This window comes from Hyla sarda, chromosome 8, assembly GCF_029499605.1.
Source record: "Hyla sarda isolate aHylSar1 chromosome 8, aHylSar1.hap1, whole genome shotgun sequence".
Classification (NCBI taxonomy): domain Eukaryota; kingdom Metazoa; phylum Chordata; class Amphibia; order Anura; family Hylidae; genus Hyla; species Hyla sarda.
The window spans coordinates 114,043,493-114,064,297 of NC_079196.1; the positions used below are offsets into that span (position 1 = coordinate 114,043,493).

The 20,805-nt window shown below is 43.3% G+C and overlaps 12 pseudogenes; all 12 read right to left on the reverse strand.

The window, feature by feature from the left end:
• Window positions 1–960: 960 nt before the first annotated feature.
• LOC130286371 (U2 spliceosomal RNA) lies at window positions 961–1,224 on the reverse strand (annotated as a pseudogene).
• Window positions 1,225–2,683: 1,459 nt separating this feature from the next.
• Window positions 2,684–2,947, reverse strand: LOC130286372 (U2 spliceosomal RNA; annotated as a pseudogene).
• Window positions 2,948–4,415: 1,468 nt separating this feature from the next.
• LOC130286373 (U2 spliceosomal RNA) lies at window positions 4,416–4,679 on the reverse strand (annotated as a pseudogene).
• Window positions 4,680–6,139: 1,460 nt separating this feature from the next.
• Window positions 6,140–6,403, reverse strand: LOC130286374 (U2 spliceosomal RNA; annotated as a pseudogene).
• Window positions 6,404–7,851: 1,448 nt separating this feature from the next.
• On the reverse strand, window positions 7,852–8,115 carry LOC130286375 (U2 spliceosomal RNA; annotated as a pseudogene).
• Window positions 8,116–9,575: 1,460 nt separating this feature from the next.
• On the reverse strand, window positions 9,576–9,839 carry LOC130286376 (U2 spliceosomal RNA; annotated as a pseudogene).
• Window positions 9,840–11,298: 1,459 nt separating this feature from the next.
• LOC130286378 (U2 spliceosomal RNA) lies at window positions 11,299–11,562 on the reverse strand (annotated as a pseudogene).
• Window positions 11,563–13,015: 1,453 nt separating this feature from the next.
• LOC130288375 (U2 spliceosomal RNA) lies at window positions 13,016–13,281 on the reverse strand (annotated as a pseudogene).
• Window positions 13,282–14,749: 1,468 nt separating this feature from the next.
• Window positions 14,750–15,015, reverse strand: LOC130288672 (U2 spliceosomal RNA; annotated as a pseudogene).
• A 1,465-nt stretch (window positions 15,016–16,480) lies between these two features.
• Window positions 16,481–16,745, reverse strand: LOC130287968 (U2 spliceosomal RNA; annotated as a pseudogene).
• A 1,470-nt stretch (window positions 16,746–18,215) lies between these two features.
• LOC130286380 (U2 spliceosomal RNA) lies at window positions 18,216–18,479 on the reverse strand (annotated as a pseudogene).
• A 1,464-nt stretch (window positions 18,480–19,943) lies between these two features.
• Window positions 19,944–20,207, reverse strand: LOC130288525 (U2 spliceosomal RNA; annotated as a pseudogene).
• Between the last annotated feature and the right edge of the window lie 598 nt (window positions 20,208–20,805).

Consider the following 20,805-nt stretch of genomic DNA (forward strand, 5'->3'; position numbering starts at 1 on the left):
CTGGCCTTCTTGGAATCTGTTGGGCCTATGTGTTAGCTCACACATCACTTGGGTATCCATGGTAACTACCACAACATGGTCATCTGCAGTTTACATCTAGCCCGTGGCATTGAATGGCATTTTAAAAGTGCTAAGGGTCCTGGTGCAATAATCCTCTCATGAGGATCAGCCTCAACGGCTTTGTAGATTGCACTCATGTCAGCAACTCCATATACATTTTTTTTTCTTCATGCTTCTTTCTTCATCCTTTTTTCTTTCTGTCATTCAGACTTTCATTCATTCGATCTCTCTCACTCACTTGCTTTAACTCATTTGTTCTCACTCACTCACTCACTCAATCACTCACTCACTCATTCACTCTCACTCACTCTCACTCTCTCACTCACTCGCTCACTAAGTCAGTCTCTCTCTCTCTCTCTCTTTTTCTTTTTATATATATTTTTTTCCGTCTTCTTCTTCTTCTTCTTCAGACCCTGTCATAGCACTAATGCCTTTCCAATACCACCAGCAGATGGAGACACTCCATTGCAACATTGGTTGTGAGCAGCAGTTTCTAAAAACAAATGCCTCATGGCGGATTTCCCATCCATCAATGGATGGTAAATTTTGTTTTTATCATTCACTGACCACAGAAACCAATGCATGGTCAAGCAACAGCAATGACACACCCTTGTGTATAGGCATGAGACCCTCATGTCATTTAACAGGATTCAGCACCACCCACAAGACAGCTACCTGTCATGTCATGTCAAACCTGCACAGGTGTGCTAGATTATTATTATTTAGTTTTATTTTATTTTTTTACACCAATCAGTGTGCAAACATGGTCATTAAAACGCTAAATGAATAGACGTTCATAAACCAGTCAGTGCAACTCATCATTTTGGTCTCCAATTCTCAAACTCAAATTCTCACCCACGGAGGATTAAATGAGAATCTTTCTTGTTTAACACTGGAATGGGGTGGTGCACTGTTCACTACCCGAAGATACTGCCACATCGGGTCAATGCATAGGGCGACAGAAGCAAGCTTCCAAATCAGCTCCCTTTCTCAAAAATCCATTTAATTTATGGTCCCCAGATAGGGAACGTATGTATCAGTATGTGCTCACAAGTCACCCAAGTGCAAGTATTCACACAAAAAAAAACGTGCCTCAGGATGCGATCTGTCGCAAGATCCTTTCTTTTTTTACACTTGATCTAAGCCAAAAGGCCTAGAGGGGATAACCGGGAAAGGGGTGGACCCAACCATGTCCCCTTCATGAGCACTCACATTACTCATAGGAATGGAAGGAAGGCTGGCAGCCAACCAGCCTCCCATACACTTTCTGGGTGGGTGGCAGTCAGCCACCCATACATACATACAGCACAGGCTAAACCCACATCATCACTTAAAAAAAGGACAGGCGACCATTGCACTCTGATGGAGCATTTAGCAATGCAATCCATAGCCTGGCTTTTGCCTGAACCCCCATCACTCCTCCTCTTGCATATAAGACAATATTTCAGATCTGCATATGAAAACAACACGCCTACCTTTGTTGCACATAGCTGCCTGCCTGTCTCTAGTTACCCCACTGGCTGTAGCTGCGTCCCTTCCGACATGGAATAACACCAACTGTAACGATAAACTGAAAATTAACAGTATAAACCTGCATCATTTTGGACTCTGGTATTTGCTGAATCCGGGTGACCTGACAATCGATGGTGGTGCCGCTGGTGATTCTGGCCTTCTTGGAATCTGTTGGGCCTATGTGTTAGCTCACACATCACTTGGGTATCCATGGTAACTACCACAACATGGTCATCTGCAGTTTACATCTAGCCCGTGGCATTGAATGGCATTTTAAAAGTGCTAAGGGTCCTGGTGCAATAATCCTCCCATGAGGATCAGCCTCAACGGCTTTGTAGATTGCACTCATGTCAGCAACTCCATATACATTTTTTTTTCTTCATGCTTCTTTCTTCATCCTTTTTTCTTTCTGTCATTCAGACTTTCATTCATTCGATCTCTCTCACTCACTTGCTTTAACTCATTTGTTCTCACTCACTCACTCACTCACTCAATCACTCACTCACTCATTCACTCTCACTCACTCTCACTCTCTCACTCACTCGCTCACTAAGTCAGTCTCTCTCTCTCTCTCTCTTTTTCTTTTTATATATATTTTTTTCCGTCTTCTTCTTCTTCTTCTTCAGACCCTGTCATAGCACTAATGCCTTTCCAATACCACCAGCAGATGGAGACACTCCATTGCAACATTGGTTGTGAGCAGCAGTTTCTAAAAACAAATGCCTCATGGCGGATTTCCCATCCATCAATGGATGGTAAATTTTGTTTTTATCATTCACTGACCACAGAAACCAATGCATGGTCAAGCAACAGCAATGACACACCCTTGTGTATAGGCATGAGACCCTCATGTCATTTAACAGGATTCAGCACCACCCACAAGACAGCTACCTGTCATGTCATGTCAAACCTGCACAGGTGTGCTAGATTATTATTATTTAGTTTTATTTTTTTACACCAATCAGTGTGCAAACATGGTCATTAAAACGCTAAATGAATAGACGTTCATAAACCAGTCAGTGCAACTCATCATTTTGGTCTCCAATTCTCAAACTCAAATTCTCACCCACGGAGGATTAAATGAGAATCTTTCTTGTTTAACACTGGAATGGGGTGGTGCACTGTTCACTACCCGAAGATACTGCCACATCGGGTCAATGCATAGGGCGACAGAAGCAAGCTTCCAAATCAGCTCCCTTTCTCAAAAATCCATTTAATTTATGGTCCCCAGATAGGGAACGTATGTATCAGTATGTGCTCACAAGTCACCCAAGTGCAAGTATTCACACAAAAAAAAACGTGCCTCAGGATGCGATCTGTCGCAAGATCCTTTCTTTTTTTACACTTGATCTAAGCCAAAAGGCCTAGAGGGGATAACCGGGAAAGGGGTGGACCCAACCATGTCCCCTTCATGAGCACTCACATTACTCATAGGAATGGAAGGAAGGCTGGCAGCCAACCAGCCTCCCATACACTTTCTGGGTGGGTGGCAGTCAGCCACCCATACATACATACAGCACAGGCTAAACCCACATCATCACTTAAAAAAAGGACAGGCGACCATTGCACTCTGATGGAGCATTTAGCAATGCAATCCATAGCCTGGCTTTTGCCTGAACCCCCATCACTCCTCCTCTTGCATATAAGACAATATTTCAGATCTGCATATGAAAACAACACGCCTACCTTTGTTGCACATAGCTGCCTGCCTGTCTCTAGTTACCCCACTGGCTGTAGCTGCGTCCCTTCCGACATGGAATAACACCAACTGTAACGATGAACTGAAAATTAACAGTATAAACCTGCATCATTTTGGACTCTGGTATTTGCTGAATCCGGGTGACCTGACAATCGATGGTGGTGCCGCTGGTGATTCTGGCCTTCTTGGAATCTGTTGGGCCTATGTGTTAGCTCACACATCACTTGGGTATCCATGGTAACTACCACAACATGGTCATCTGCAGTTTACATCTAGCCCGTGGCATTGAATGGCATTTTAAAAGTGCTAAGGGTCCTGGTGCAATAATCCTCCCATGAGGATCAGCCTCAACGGCTTTGTAGATTGCACTCATGTCAGCAACTCCATATACATTTTTTTTTCTTCATGCTTCTTTCTTCATCCTTTTTTCTTTCTGTCATTCAGACTTTCATTCATTCGATCTCTCTCACTCACTTGCTTTAACTCATTTGTTCTCACTCACTCACTCACTCACTCAATCACTCACTCACTCATTCACTCTCACTCACTCTCACTCTCTCACTCACTCGCTCACTAAGTCAGTCTCTCTCTCTCTCTCTTTTTCTTTTTATATATATTTTTTTCCGTCTTCTTCTTCTTCTTCTTCTTCTTCAGACCCTGTCATAGCACTAATGCCTTTCCAATACCACCAGCAGATGGAGACACTCCATTGCAACATTGGTTGTGAGCAGCAGTTTCTAAAAACAAATGCCTCATGGCGGATTTCCCATCCATCAATGGATGGTAAATTTTGTTTTTATCATTCACTGACCACAGAAACCAATGCATGGTCAAGCAACAGCAATGACACACCCTTGTGTATAGGCATGAGACCCTCATGTCATTTAACAGGATTCAGCACCACCCACAAGACAGCTACCTGTCATGTCATGTCAAACCTGCACAGGTGTGCTAGATTATTATTATTTAGTTTTATTTTATTTTTTTACACCAATCAGTGTGCAAACATGGTCATTAAAACGCTAAATGAATAGACGTTCATAAACCAGTCAGTGCAACTCATCATTTTGGTCTCCAATTCTCAAACTCAAATTCTCACCCACGGAGGATTAAATGAGAATCTTTCTTGTTTAACACTGGAATGGGGTGGTGCACTGTTCACTACCCGAAGATACTGCCACATCGGGTCAATGCATAGGGCGACAGAAGCAAGCTTCCAAATCAGCTCCCTTTCTCAAAAATCCATTTAATTTATGGTCCCCAGATAGGGAACGTATGTATCAGTATGTGCTCACAAGTCACCCAAGTGCAAGTATTCACACAAAAAAAAACGTGCCTCAGGATGCGATCTGTCGCAAGATCCTTTCTTTTTTTACACTTGATCTAAGCCAAAAGGCCTAGAGGGGATAACCGGGAAAGGGGTGGACCCAACCATGTCCCCTTCATGAGCACTCACATTACTCATAGGAATGGAAGGAAGGCTGGCAGCCAACCAGCCTCCCATACACTTTCTGGGTGGGTGGCAGTCAGCCACCCATACATACATACAGCACAGGCTAAACCCTTATCATCACTTAAAAAAAGGACAGGCGACCATTGCACTCTGATGGAGCATTTAGCAATGCAATCCATAGCCTGGCTTTTGCCTGAACCCCCATCACTCCTCCTCTTGCATATAAGACAATATTTCAGATCTGCATATGAAAACAACACGCCTACCTTTGTTGCACATAGCTGCCTGCCTGTCTCTAGTTACCCCACTGGCTGTAGCTGCGTCCCTTCCGACATGGAATAACACCAACTGTAACGATAAACTGAAAATTAACAGTATAAACCTGCATCATTTTGGACTCTGGTATTTGCTGAATCCGGGTGACCTGACAATCGATGGTGGTGCCGCTGGTGATTCTGGCCTTCTTGGAATCTGTTGGGCCTATGTGTTAGCTCACACATCACTTGGGTATCCATGGTAACTACCACAACATGGTCATCTGCAGTTTACATCTAGCCCGTGGCATTGAATGGCATTTTAAAAGTGCTAAGGGTCCTGGTGCAATAATCCTCCCATGAGGATCAGCCTCAACGGCTTTGTAGATTGCACTCATGTCAGCAACTCCATATACATTTTTTTTTCTTCATGCTTCTTTCTTCATCCTTTTTTCTTTCTGTCATTCAGACTTTCATTCATTCGATCTCTCTCACTCACTTGCTTTAACTCATTTGTTCTCACTCACTCACTCACTCAATCACTCACTCACTCATTCACTCTCACTCACTCTCACTCTCTCACTCACTCGCTCACTAAGTCAGTCTCTCTCTCTCTCTCTCTTTTTCTTTTTATATATATTTTTTTCCGTCTTCTTCTTCTTCTTCTTCAGACCCTGTCATAGCACTAATGCCTTTCCAATACCACCAGCAGATGGAGACACTCCATTGCAACATTGGTTGTGAGCAGCAGTTTCTAAAAACAAATGCCTCATGGCGGATTTCCCATCCATCAATGGATGGTAAATTTTGTTTTTATCATTCACTGACCACAGAAACCAATGCATGGTCAAGCAACAGCAATGACACACCCTTGTGTATAGGCATGAGACCCTCATGTCATTTAACAGGATTCAGCACCACCCACAAGACAGCTACCTGTCATGTCATGTCAAACCTGCACAGGTGTGCTAGATTATTATTATTTAGTTTTATTTTATTTTTTTACACCAATCAGTGTGCAAACATGGTCATTAAAACGCTAAATGAATAGACGTTCATAAACCAGTCAGTGCAACTCATCATTTTGGTCTCCAATTCTCAAACTCAAATTCTCACCCACGGAGGATTAAATGAGAATCTTTCTTGTTTAACACTGGAATGGGGTGGTGCACTGTTCACTACCCGAAGATACTGCCACATCGGGTCAATGCATAGGGCGACAGAAGCAAGCTTCCAAATCAGCTCCCTTTCTCAAAAATCCATTTAATTTATGGTCCCCAGATAGGGAACGTATGTATCAGTATGTGCTCACAAGTCACCCAAGTGCAAGTATTCACACAAAAAAAAACGTGCCTCAGGATGCGATCTGTCGCAAGATCCTTTCTTTTTTTACACTTGATCTAAGCCAAAAGGCCTAGAGGGGATAACCGGGAAAGGGGTGGACCCAACCATGTCCCCTTCATGAGCACTCACATTACTCATAGGAATGGAAGGAAGGCTGGCAGCCAACCAGCCTCCCATACACTTTCTGGGTGGGTGGCAGTCAGCCACCCATACATACATACAGCACAGGCTAAACCCACATCATCACTTAAAAAAAGGACAGGCGACCATTGCACTCTGATGGAGCATTTAGCAATGCAATCCATAGCCTGGCTTTTGCCTGAACCCCCATCACTCCTCCTCTTGCATATAAGACAATATTTCAGATCTGCATATGAAAACAACACGCCTACCTTTGTTGCACATAGCTGCCTGCCTGTCTCTAGTTACCCCACTGGCTGTAGCTGCGTCCCTTTCGACATGGAATAACACCAACTGTAACGATAAACTGAAAATTAACAGTATAAACCTGCATCATTTTGGACTCTGGTATTTGCTGAATCCGGGTGACCTGACAATCGATGGTGGTGCCGCTGGTGATTCTGGCCTTCTTGGAATCTGTTGGGCCTATGTGTTAGCTCACACATCACTTGGGTATCCATGGTAACTACCACAACATGGTCATCTGCAGTTTACATCTAGCCCGTGGCATTGAATGGCATTTTAAAAGTGCTAAGGGTCCTGGTGCAATAATCCTCCCATGAGGATCAGCCTCAACGGCTTTGTAGATTGCACTCATGTCAGCAACTCCATATACATTTTTTTTTCTTCATGCTTCTTTCTTCATCCTTTTTTCTTTCTGTCATTCAGACTTTCATTCATTCGATCTCTCTCACTCACTTGCTTTAACTCATTTGTTCTCACTCATTCACTCACTCACTCAATCACTCACTCACTCATTCACTCTCACTCACTCTCTCACTCACTCGCTCACTAAGTCAGTCTCTCTCTCTCTCTCTCTTTTTCTTTTTATATATATTTTTTTCCGTCTTCTTCTTCTTCTTCTTCAGACCCTGTCATAGCACTAATGCCTTTCCAATACCACCAGCAGATGGAGACACTCCATTGCAACATTGGTTGTGAGCAGCAGTTTCTAAAAACAAATGCCTCATGGCGGATTTCCCATCCATCAATGGATGGTAAATTTTGTTTTTATCATTCACTGACCACAGAAACCAATGCATGGTCAAGCAACAGCAATGACACACCCTTGTGTATAGGCATGAGACCCTCATGTCATTTAACAGGATTCAGCACCACCCACAAGACAGCTACCTGTCATGTCAAACCTGCACAGGTGTGCTAGATTATTATTATTTAGTTTTATTTTTTTACACCAATCAGTGTGCAAACATGGTCATTAAAACGCTAAATGAATAGACGTTCATAAACCAGTCAGTGCAACTCATCATTTTGGTCTCCAATTCTCAAACTCAAATTCTCACCCACGGAGGATTAAATGAGAATCTTTCTTGTTTAACACTGGAATGGGGTGGTGCACTGTTCACTACCCGAAGATACTGCCACATCGGGTCAATGCATAGGGCGACAGAAGCAAGCTTCCAAATCAGCTCCCTTTCTCAAAAATCCATTTAATTTATGGTCCCCAGATAGGGAACGTATGTATCAGTATGTGCTCACAAGTCACCCAAGTGCAAGTATTCACACAAAAAAAAACGTGCCTCAGGATGCGATCTGTCGCAAGATCCTTTCTTTTTTTACACTTGATCTAAGCCAAAAGGCCTAGAGGGGATAACCGGGAAAGGGGTGGACCCAACCATGTCCCCTTCATGAGCACTCACATTACTCATAGGAATGGAAGGAAGGCTGGCAGCCAACCAGCCTCCCATACACTTTCTGGGTGGGTGGCAGTCAGCCACCCATACATACATACAGCACAGGCTAAACCCACATCATCACTTAAAAAAAGGACAGGCGACCATTGCACTCTGATGGAGCATTTAGCAATGCAATCCATAGCCTGGCTTTTGCCTGAACCCCCATCACTCCTCCTCTTGCATATAAGACAATATTTCAGATCTGCATATGAAAACAACATGCCTACCTTTGTTGCACATAGCTGCCTGCCTGTCTCTAGTTACCCCACTGGCTGTAGCTGCGTCCCTTCCGACATGGAATAACACCAACTGTAACGATAAACTGAAAATTAACAGTATAAACCTGCATCATTTTGGACTCTGGTATTTGCTGAATCCGGGTGACCTGACAATCGATGGTGGTGCCGCTGGTGATTCTGGCCTTCTTGGAATCTGTTGGGCCTATGTGTTAGCTCACACATCACTTGGGTATCCATGGTAACTACCACAACATGGTCATCTGCAGTTTACATCTAGCCCGTGGCATTGAATGGCATTTTAAAAGTGCTAAGGGTCCTGGTGCAATAATCCTCCCATGAGGATCAGCCTCAACGGCTTTGTAGATTGCACTCATGTCAGCAACTCCATATACATTTTTTTTTCTTCATGCTTCTTTCTTCATCCTTTTTTCTTTCTGTCATTCAGACTTTCATTCATTCGATCTCTCTCACTCACTTGCTTTAACTCATTTGTTCTCACTCACTCACTCACTCAATCACTCACTCACTCATTCACTCTCACTCACTCTCACTCTCTCACTCACTCGCTCACTAAGTCAGTCTCTCTCTCTCTCTCTCTTTTTCTTTTTATATATATTTTTTTCCGTCTTCTTCTTCTTCTTCTTCAGACCCTGTCATAGCACTAATGCCTTTCCAATACCACCAGCAGATGGAGACACTCCATTGCAACATTGGTTGTGAGCAGCAGTTTCTAAAAACAAATGCCTCATGGCGGATTTCCCATCCATCAATGGATGGTAAATTTTGTTTTTATCATTCACTGACCACAGAAACCAATGCATGGTCAAGCAACAGCAATGACACACCCTTGTGTATAGGCATGAGACCCTCATGTCATTTAACAGGATTCAGCACCACCCACAAGACAGCTACCTGTCATGTCATGTCAAACCTGCACAGGTGTGCTAGATTATTATTATTTAGTTTTATTTTATTTTTTTACACCAATCAGTGTGCAAACATGGTCATTAAAACGCTAAATGAATAGACGTTCATAAACCAGTCAGTGCAACTCATCATTTTGGTCTCCAATTCTCAAACTCAAATTCTCACCCACGGAGGATTAAATGAGAATCTTTCTTGTTTAACACTGGAATGGGGTGGTGCACTGTTCACTACCCGAAGATACTGCCACATCGGGTCAATGCATAGGGCGACAGAAGCAAGCTTCCAAATCAGCTCCCTTTCTCAAAAATCCATTTAATTTATGGTCCCCAGATAGGGAACGTATGTATCAGTATGTGCTCACAAGTCACCCAAGTGCAAGTATTCACACAAAAAAAAACGTGCCTCAGGATGCGATCTGTCGCAAGATCCTTTCTTTTTTTACACTTGATCTAAGCCAAAAGGCCTAGAGGGGATAACCGGGAAAGGGGTGGACCCAACCATGTCCCCTTCATGAGCACTCACATTACTCATAGGAATGGAAGGAAGGCTGGCAGCCAACCAGCCTCCCATACACTTTCTGGGTGGGTGGCAGTCAGCCACCCATACATACATACAGCACAGGCTAAACCCACATCATCACTTAAAAAAAGGACAGGCGACCATTGCACTCTGATGGAGCATTTAGCAATGCAATCCATAGCCTGGCTTTTGCCTGAACCCCCATCACTCCTCCTCTTGCATATAAGACAATATTTCAGATCTGCATATGAAAACAACACGCCTACCTTTGTTGCACATAGCTGCCTGCCTGTCTCTAGTTACCCCACTGGCTGTAGCTGCGTCCCTTCCGACATGGAATAACACCAACTGTAACGATAAACTGAAAATTAACAGTATAAACCTGCATCATTTTGGACTCTGGTATTTGCTGAATCCGGGTGACCTGACAATCGATGGTGGTGCCGCTGGTGATTCTGGCCTTCTTGGAATCTGTTGGGCCTATGTGTTAGCTCACACATCACTTGGGTATCCATGGTAACTACCACAACATGGTCATCTGCAGTTTACATCTAGCCCGTGGCATTGAATGGCATTTTAAAAGTGCTAAGGGTCCTGGTGCAATAATCCTCCCATGAGGATCAGCCTCAACGGCTTTGTAGATTGCACTCATGTCAGCAACTCCATATACATTTTTTTTTCTTCATGCTTCTTTCTTCATCCTTTTTTCTTTCTGTCATTCAGACTTTCATTCATTCGATCTCTCTCACTCACTTGCTTTAACTCATTTGTTCTCACTCAATCACTCACTCACTCATTCACTCTCACTCACTCTCACTCTCTCACTCACTCGCTCACTAAGTCAGTCTCTCTCTCTCTCTCTCTCTTTTTCTTTTTATATATATTTTTTTCCGTCTTCTTCTTCTTCTTCTTCTTCTTCTTCAGACCCTGTCATAGCACTAATGCCTTTCCAATACCACCAGCAGATGGAGACACTCCATTGCAACATTGGTTGTGAGCAGCAGTTTCTAAAAACAAATGCCTCATGGCGGATTTCCCATCCATCAATGGATGGTAAATTTTGTTTTTATCATTCACTGACCACAGAAACCAATGCATGGTCAAGCAACAGCAATGACACACCCTTGTGTATAGGCATGAGACCCTCATGTCATTTAACAGGATTCAGCACCACCCACAAGACAACTACCTGTCATGTCATGTCAAACCTGCACAGGTGTGCTAGATTATTATTATTTAGTTTTATTTTATTTTTTTACACCAATCAGTGTGCAAACATGGTCATTAAAACGCTAAATGAATAGACGTTCATAAACCAGTCAGTGCAACTCATCATTTTGGTCTCCAATTCTCAAACTCAAATTCTCACCCACGGAGGATTAAATGAGAATCTTTCTTGTTTAACACTGGAATGGGGTGGTGCACTGTTCACTACCCGAAGATACTGCCACATCGGGTCAATGCATAGGGCGACAGAAGCAAGCTTCCAAATCAGCTCCCTTTCTCAAAAATCCATTTAATTTATGGTCCCCAGATAGGGAACGTATGTATCAGTATGTGCTCACAAGTCACCCAAGTGCAAGTATTCACACAAAAAAAAACGTGCCTCAGGATGCGATCTGTCGCAAGATCCTTTCTTTTTTTACACTTGATCTAAGCCAAAAGGCCTAGAGGGGATAACCGGGAAAGGGGTGGACCCAACCATGTCCCCTTCATGAGCACTCACATTACTCATAGGAATGGAAGGAAGGCTGGCAGCCAACCAGCCTCCCATACACTTTCTGGGTGGGTGGCAGTCAGCCACCCATACATACATACAGCACAGGCTAAACCCACATCATCACTTAAAAAAAGGACAGGCGACCATTGCACTCTGATGGAGCATTTAGCAATGCAATCCATAGCCTGGCTTTTGCCTGAACCCCCATCACTCCTCCTCTTGCATATAAGACAATATTTCAGATCTGCATATGAAAACAACACGCCTACCTTTGTTGCACATAGCTGCCTGCCTGTCTCTAGTTACCCCACTGGCTGTAGCTGCGTCCCTTCCGACATGGAATAACACCAACTGTAACGATAAACTGAAAATTAACAGTATAAACCTGCATCATTTTGGACTCTGGTATTTGCTGAATCCGGGTGACCTGACAATCGATGGTGGTGCCGCTGGTGATTCTGGCCTTCTTGGAATCTGTTGGGCCTATGTGTTAGCTCACACATCACTTGGGTATCCATGGTAACTACCACAACATGGTCATCTGCAGTTTACATCTAGCCCGTGGCATTGAATGGCATTTTAAAAGTGCTAAGGGTCCTGGTGCAATAATCCTCCCATGAGGATCAGCCTCAACGGCTTTGTAGATTGCACTCATGTCAGCAACTCCATATACATTTTTTTTTCTTCATGCTTCTTTCTTCATCCTTTTTTCTTTCTGTCATTCAGACTTTCATTCATTCGATCTCTCTCACTCACTTGCTTTAACTCATTTGTTCTCACTCATTCACTCACTCACTCAATCACTCACTCACTCATTCACTCTCACTCACTCTCTCACTCACTCGCTCACTAAGTCAGTCTCTCTCTCTCTCTCTCTTTTTCTTTTTATATATATTTTTTTCCGTCTTCTTCTTCTTCTTCTTCAGACCCTGTCATAGCACTAATGCCTTTCCAATACCACCAGCAGATGGAGACACTCCATTGCAACATTGGTTGTGAGCAGCAGTTTCTAAAAACAAATGCCTCATGGCGGATTTCCCATCCATCAATGGATGGTAAATTTTGTTTTTATCATTCACTGACCACAGAAACCAATGCATGGTCAAGCAACAGCAATGACACACCCTTGTGTATAGGCATGAGACCCTCATGTCATTTAACAGGATTCAGCACCACCCACAAGACAGCTACCTGTCATGTCATGTCAAACCTGCACAGGTGTGCTAGATTATTATTATTTAGTTTTATTTTTTTACACCAATCAGTGTGCAAACATGGTCATTAAAACGCTAAATGAATAGACGTTCATAAACCAGTCAGTGCAACTCATCATTTTGGTCTCCAATTCTCAAACTCAAATTCTCACCCACGGAGGATTAAATGAGAATCTTTCTTGTTTAACACTGGAATGGGGTGGTGCACTGTTCACTACCCGAAGATACTGCCACATCGGGTCAATGCATAGGGCGACAGAAGCAAGCTTCCAAATCAGCTCCCTTTCTCAAAAATCCATTTAATTTATGGTCCCCAGATAGGGAACGTATGTATCAGTATGTGCTCACAAGTCACCCAAGTGCAAGTATTCACACAAAAAAAAAACCGTGCCTCAGGATGCGATTTGTCGCAAGATCCTTTCTTTTTTTACACTTGATCTAAGCCAAAAGGCCTAGAGGGGATAACCGGGAAAGGGGTGGACCCAACCATGTCCCCTTCATGAGCACTCACATTACTCATAGGAATGGAAGGAAGGCTGGCAGCCAACCAGCCTCCCATACACTTTCTGGGTGGGTGGCAGTCAGCCACCCATACATACATACAGCACAGGCTAAACCCACATCATCACTTAAAAAAAGGACAGGCGACCATTGCACTCTGATGGAGCATTTAGCAATGCAATCCATAGCCTGGCTTTTGCCTGAACCCCCATCACTCCTCCTCTTGCATATAAGACAATATTTCAGATCTGCATATGAAAACAACACGCCTACCTTTGTTGCACATAGCTGCCTGCCTGTCTCTAGTTACCCCACTGGCTGTAGCTGCGTCCCTTCCGACATGGAATAACACCAACTGTAACGATAAACTGAAAATTAACAGTATAAACCTGCATCATTTTGGACTCTGGTATTTGCTGAATCCGGGTGACCTGACAATCGATGGTGGTGCCGCTGGTGATTCTGGCCTTCTTGGAATCTGTTGGGCCTATGTGTTAGCTCACACATCACTTGGGTATCCATGGTAACTACCACAACATGGTCATCTGCAGTTTACATCTAGCCCGTGGCATTGAATGGCATTTTAAAAGTGCTAAGGGTCCTGGTGCAATAATCCTCCCATGAGGATCAGCCTCAACGGCTTTGTAGATTGCACTCATGTCAGCAACTCCATATGCATTTTTTTTTCTTCATGCTTCTTTCTTCATCCTTTTTTCTTTCTGTCATTCAGACTTTCATTCATTCGATCTCTCTCACTCACTTGCTTTAACTCATTTGTTCTCACTCACTCACTCACTCACTCACTCAATCACTCACTCACTCATTCACTCTCACTCACTCTCACTCTCTCACTCACTCGCTCACTAAGTCAGTCTCTCTCTCTCTCTCTCTTTTTCTTTTTATATATATTTTTTTCCGTCTTCTTCTTCTTCTTCTTCAGACCCTGTCATAGCACTAATGCCTTTCCAATACCACCAGCAGATGGAGACACTCCATTGCAACATTGGTTGTGAGCAGCAGTTTCTAAAAACAAATGCCTCATGGCGGATTTCCCATCCATCAATGGATGGTAAATTTTGTTTTTATCATTCACTGACCACAGAAACCAATGCATGGTCAAGCAACAGCAATGACACACCCTTGTGTATAGGCATGAGACCCTCATGTCATTTAACAGGATTCAGCACCACCCACAAGACAGCTACCTGTCATGTCATGTCAAACCTGCACAGGTGTGCTAGATTATTATTATTTAGTTTTATTTTATTTTTTTACACCAATCAGTGTGCAAACATGGTCATTAAAACGCTAAATGAATAGACGTTCATAAACCAGTCAGTGCAACTCATCATTTTGGTCTCCAATTCTCAAACTCAAATTCTCACCCACGGAGGATTAAATGAGAATCTTTCTTGTTTAACACTGGAATGGGGTGGTGCACTGTTCACTACCCGAAGATACTGCCACATCGGGTCAATGCATAGGGCGACAGAAGCAAGCTTCCAAATCAGCTCCCTTTCTCAAAAATCCATTTAATTTATGGTCCCCAGATAGGGAACGTATGTATCAGTATGTGCTCACAAGTCACCCAAGTGCAAGTATTCACACAAAAAAAAAAACGTGCCTCAGGATGCGATCTGTCGCAAGATCCTTTCTTTTTTTACACTTGATCTAAGCCAAAAGGCCTAGAGGAGATAACCGGGAAAGGGGTGGACCCAACCATGTCCCCTTCATGAGCACTCACATTACTCATAGGAATGGAAGGAAGGCTGGCAGCCAACCAGCCTCCCATACACTTTCTGGGTGGGTGGCAGTCAGCCACCCATACATACATACAGCACAGGCTAAACCCACATCATCACTTAAAAAAAGGACAGGCGACCATTGCACTCTGATGGAGCATTTAGCAATGCAATCCATAGCCTGGCTTTTGCCTGAACCCCCATCACTCCTCCTCTTGCATATAAGACAATATTTCAGATCTGCATATGAAAACAACACGCCTACCTTTGTTGCACATAGCTGCCTGCCTGTCTCTAGTTACCCCACTGGCTGTAGCTGCGTCCCTTCCGACATGGAATAACACCAACTGTAACGATAAACTGAAAATTAACAGTATAAACCTGCATCATTTTGGACTCTGGTATTTGCTGAATCCGGGTGACCTGACAATCGATGGTGGTGCCGCTGGTGATTCTGGCCTTCTTGGAATCTGTTGGGCCTATGTGTTAGCTCACACATCACTTGGGTATCCATGGTAACTACCACAACATGGTCATCTGCAGTTTACATCTAGCCCGTGGCATTGAATGGCATTTTAAAAGTGCTAAGGGTCCTGGTGCAATAATCCTCCCATGAGGATCAGCCTCAACGGCTTTGTAGATTGCACTCATGTCAGCAACTCCATATACATTTTTTTTTCTTCATGCTTCTTTCTTCATCCTTTTTTCTTTCTGTCATTCAGACTTTCATTCATTCGATCTCTCTCACTCACTTGCTTTAACTCATTTGTTCTCACTCACTCACTCACTCACTCAATCACTCACTCACTCATTCACTCTCACTCACTCTCACTCTCTCACTCACTCGCTCACTAAGTCAGTCTCTCTCTCTCTCTCTCTCTTTTTCTTTTTATATATATTTTTTTCCGTCTTCTTCTTCTTCTTCTTCAGACCCTGTCATAGCACTAATGCCTTTCCAATACCACCAGCAGATGGAGACACTCCATTGCAACATTGGTTGTGAGCAGCAGTTTCTAAAAACAAATGCCTCATGGCGGATTTCCCATCCATCAATGGATGGTAAATTTTGTTTTTATCATTCACTGACCACAGAAACCAATGCATGGTCAAGCAACAGCAATGACACACCCTTGTGTATAGGCCTGAGACCCTCATGTCATTTAACAGGATTCAGCACCACCCACAAGACAGCTACCTGTCATGTCATGTCAAACCTGCACAGGTGTGCTAGATTATTATTTTTCGTTTTATTTTATTTTTTTACACCAATCAGTGTGCAAACATGGTCATTAAAACGCTAAATGAATAGACGTTCATAAACCAGTCAGTGCAACTCATCATTTTGGTCTCCAATTCTCAAACTCAAATTCTCACCCACGGAGGATTAAATGAGAATCTTTCTTGTTTAACACTGGAATGGGGTGGTGCACTGTTCACTACCCGAAGATACTGCCACATCGGGTCAATGCATAGGGCGACAGAAGCAAGCTTCCAAATCAGCTCCCTTTCTCAAAAATCCATTTAATTTATGGTCCCCAGATAGGGAACGTATGTATCAGTATGTGCTCACAAGTCACCCAAGTGCAAGTATTCACACAAAAAAAAAACGTGCCTCAGGATGCGATCTGTCGCAAGATCCTTTCTTTTTTTACACTTGATCTAAGCCAAAAGGCCTAGAGGGGATAACCGGGAAAGGGGTGGACCCAACCATGTCCCCTTCATGAGCACTCACATTACTCATAGGAATGGAAGGAAGGCTGGCAGCCAACCAGCCTCCCATACACTTTCTGGGTGGGTGGCAGTCAGCCACCCATACATACATACAGCACAGGCTAAACCCACATCATCACTTAAAAAAAGGACAGGCGACCATTGCACTCTGATGGAGCATTTAGCAATGCAATCCATAGCCTGGCTTTTGCCTGAACCCCCATCACTCCTCCTCTTGCATATAAGACAATATTTCAGATCTGCATATGAAAACAACACGTCTACCTTTGTTGCACATAGCTGCCTGCCTGTCTCTAGTTACCCCACTGGCTGTAGCTGCGTCCCTTCCGACATGGAATAACACCAACTGTAACGATAAACTGAAAATTAACAGTATAAACCTGCATCATTTTGGACTCTGGTATTTGCTGAATCCGGGTGACCTGACAATCGATGGTGGTGCCGCTGGTGATTCTGGCCTTCTTGGAATCTGTTGGGCCTATGTGTTAGCTCACACATCACTTGGGTATCCATGGTAACTACCACAACATGGTCATCTGCAGTTTACATCTAGCCCGTGGCATTGAATGGCATTTTAAAAGTGCTAAGGGTCCTGGTGCAATAATCCTCCCATGAGGATCAGCCTCAACGGCTTTGTAGATTGCACTCATGTCAGCAACTCCATATACATTTTTTTTTCTTCATGCTTCTTTCTTCATCCTTTTTTCTTTCTGTCATTCAGACTTTCATTCATTCGATCTCTCTCACTCACTTGCTTTAACTCATTTGTTCTCACTCACTCACTCACTCTATCAATCACTCACTCACTCATTCACTCTCACTCACTCTCACTCTCTCACTCACTCGCTCACTAAGTCAGTCTCTCTCTCTCTCTCTCTTTTTCTTTTTATATATATTTTTTTCCGTCTTCTTCTTCTTCTTCTTCTTCTTCAGACCCCGTCATAGCACTAATGCCTTTCCAATACCACCAGCAGATGGAGACACTCCATTGCAACATTGGTTGTGAGCAGCAGTTTCTAAAAACAAATGCCTCATGGCGGATTTCCCATCCATCAATGGATGGTAAATTTTGTTTTTATCATTCACTGACCACAGAAACCAATGCATGGTCAAGCAACAGCAATGACACACCCTTGTGTATAGGCATGAGACCCTCATGTCATTTAACAGGATTCAGCACCACCCACAAGACAGCTACCTGTCATGTCATGTCAAACCTGCACAGGTGTGCTAGATTATTATTATTTAGTTTTATTTTATTTTTTTACACCAATCAGTGTGCAAACATGGTCATTAAAACGCTAAATGAATAGACGTTCATAAACCAGTCAGTGCAACTCATCATTTTGGTCTCCAATTCTCAAACTCAAATTCTCACCCACGGAGGATTAAATGAGAATCTTTCTTGTTTAACACTGGAATGGGGTGGTGCACTGTTCACTACCCGAAGATACTGCCACATCGGGTCAATGCATAGGGCGACAGAAGCAAGCTTCCAAATCAGCTCCCTTTCTCAAAAATCCATTTAATTTATGGTCCCCAGATAGGGAACGTATGTATCAGTATGTGCTCACAAGTCACCCAAGTGCAAGTATTCACACAAAAAAAAACGTGCCTCAGGATGCGATCTGTCGCAAGATCCTTTCTTTTTTTACACTTGATCTAAGCCAAAAGGCCTAGAGGGGATAACCGGGAAAGGGGTGGACCCAACCATGTCCCCTTCATGAGCACTCACATTACTCATAGGAATGGAAGGAAGGCTGGCAGCCAACCAGCCTCCCATACACTTTCTGGGTGGGTGGCAGTCAGCCACCCATACATACATACAGCACAGGCTAAACCCACATCATCACTTAAAAAAAGGACAGGCGACCATTGCACTCTGATGGAGCATTTAGCAATGCAATCCATAGCCTGGCTTTTGCCTGAACCCCCATCACTCCTCCTCTTGCATATAAGACAATATTTCAGATCTGCATATGAAAACAACTTGCCTACCTTTGTTGCACATAGCTGCCTGCCTGTCTCTAGTTACCCCACTGGCTGTAGCTGCGTCCCTTCCGACATGGAATAACACCAACTGTAACGATAAACTGAAAATTAACAGTATAAACCTGCATCATTTTGGACTCTGGTATTTGCTGAATCCGGGTGACCTGACAATCGATGGTGGTGCCGCTGGTGATTCTGGCCTTCTTGGAATCTGTTGGGCCTATGTGTTAGCTCACACATCACTTGGGTATCCATGGTAACTACCACAACATGGTCATCTGCAGTTTACATCTAGCCCGTGGCATTGAATGGCATTTTAAAAGTGCTAAGGGTCCTGGTGCAATAATCCTCCCATGAGGATCAGCCTCAACGGCTTTGTAGATTGCACTCATGTCAGCAACTCCATATACATTTTTTTTTCTTCATGCTTCTTTCTTCATCCTTTTTTCTTTCTGTCATTCAGACTTTCATTCATTCGATCTCTCTCACTCACTTGCTTTAACTCATTTGTTCTCACTCACTCACTCACTCAATCACTCACTCACTCATTCACTCTCACTCACTCTCACTCTCTCACTCACTCGCTCACTAAGTCAGTCTCTCTCTCTCTCTCTCTCTCTTTTTCTTTTTATATATATTTTTTTCCGTCTTCTTCTTCTTCTTCTTCAGACCCTGTCATAGCACTAATGCCTTTCCAATACCACCAGCAGATGGAGACACTCCATTGCAACATTGGTTGTGAGCAGCAGTTTCTAAAAACAAATGCCTCATGGCGGATTTCCCATCCATCAATGGATGGTAAATTTTGTTTTTATCATTCACTGACCACAGAAACCAATGCATGGTCAAGCAACAGCAATGACACACCCTTGTGTATAGGCATGAGACCCTCATGTCATTTAACAGGATTCAGCACCACCCACAAGACAGCTACCTGTCATGTCATGTCAAACCTGCACAGGTGTGCTAGATTATTATTATTTAGTTTTATTTTTTTTTTTTACACCAATCAGTGTGCAAACATGGTCATTAAAACGCTAAATGAATAGACGTTCATAAACCAGTCAGTGCCACTCATCATTTTGGTCTCCAATTCTCAAACTCAAATTCTCACCCACGGAGGATTAAATGAGAATCTTTCTTGTTTAACACTGGAATGGGGTGGTGCACTGTTCACTACCCGAAGATACTGCCACATCGGGTCAATGCATAGGGCGACAGAAGCAAGCTTCCAAATCACCTCCCTTTCTCAAAAATCCATTTAATTTATGGTCCCCAGATAGGGAACGTATGTATCAGTATGTGCTCACAAGTCACCCAAGTGCAAGTATTCACACAAAAAAAAACGTGCCTCAGGATGCGATCTGTCGCAAGATCCTTTCTTTTTTTACACTTGATCTAAGCCAAAAGGCCTAGAGGGGATAACCGGGAAAGGGGTGGACCCAACCATGTCCCCTTCATGAGCACTCACATTACTCATAGGAATGGAAGGAAGGCTGGCAGCCAACCAGCCTCCCATACACTTTCTGGGTGGGTGGCAGTCAGCCACCCATACATACATACAGCACAGGCTAAACCCACATCATCACTAGTGTTGCTCGCGAATATTCGCAATTCGAATATTATTCGCGAATATCGCATATTCGCGAATTCGCGAATTTCGCGAATATAGCGCTATATATTCGTAATTACGAATATTCGTTTTTTATTTTATTTTTTCTTCACAGTACACATCACAGTGATCACCCCTCTCTGCTTCCAGCTTGTGTGGTGTAAAGAAGGCTGTAATACTACTGTGTGAGACTGGCGTGCGAAAATTCGCATGTGCGAGAATTCGCATATGCGAAAATTAGTATATGCTAATTTTCACATATGCGAACTTTCACATGTGTTAATTTTCGCATACGCGTATTTTCGCGTACGCGAAAATAAAACGAGAATATAACGAATATGCGAATATTCGCGAATATATGACGAATATTCGTCCATATATTCGCGAATATTCGCGAATTCGAATATGG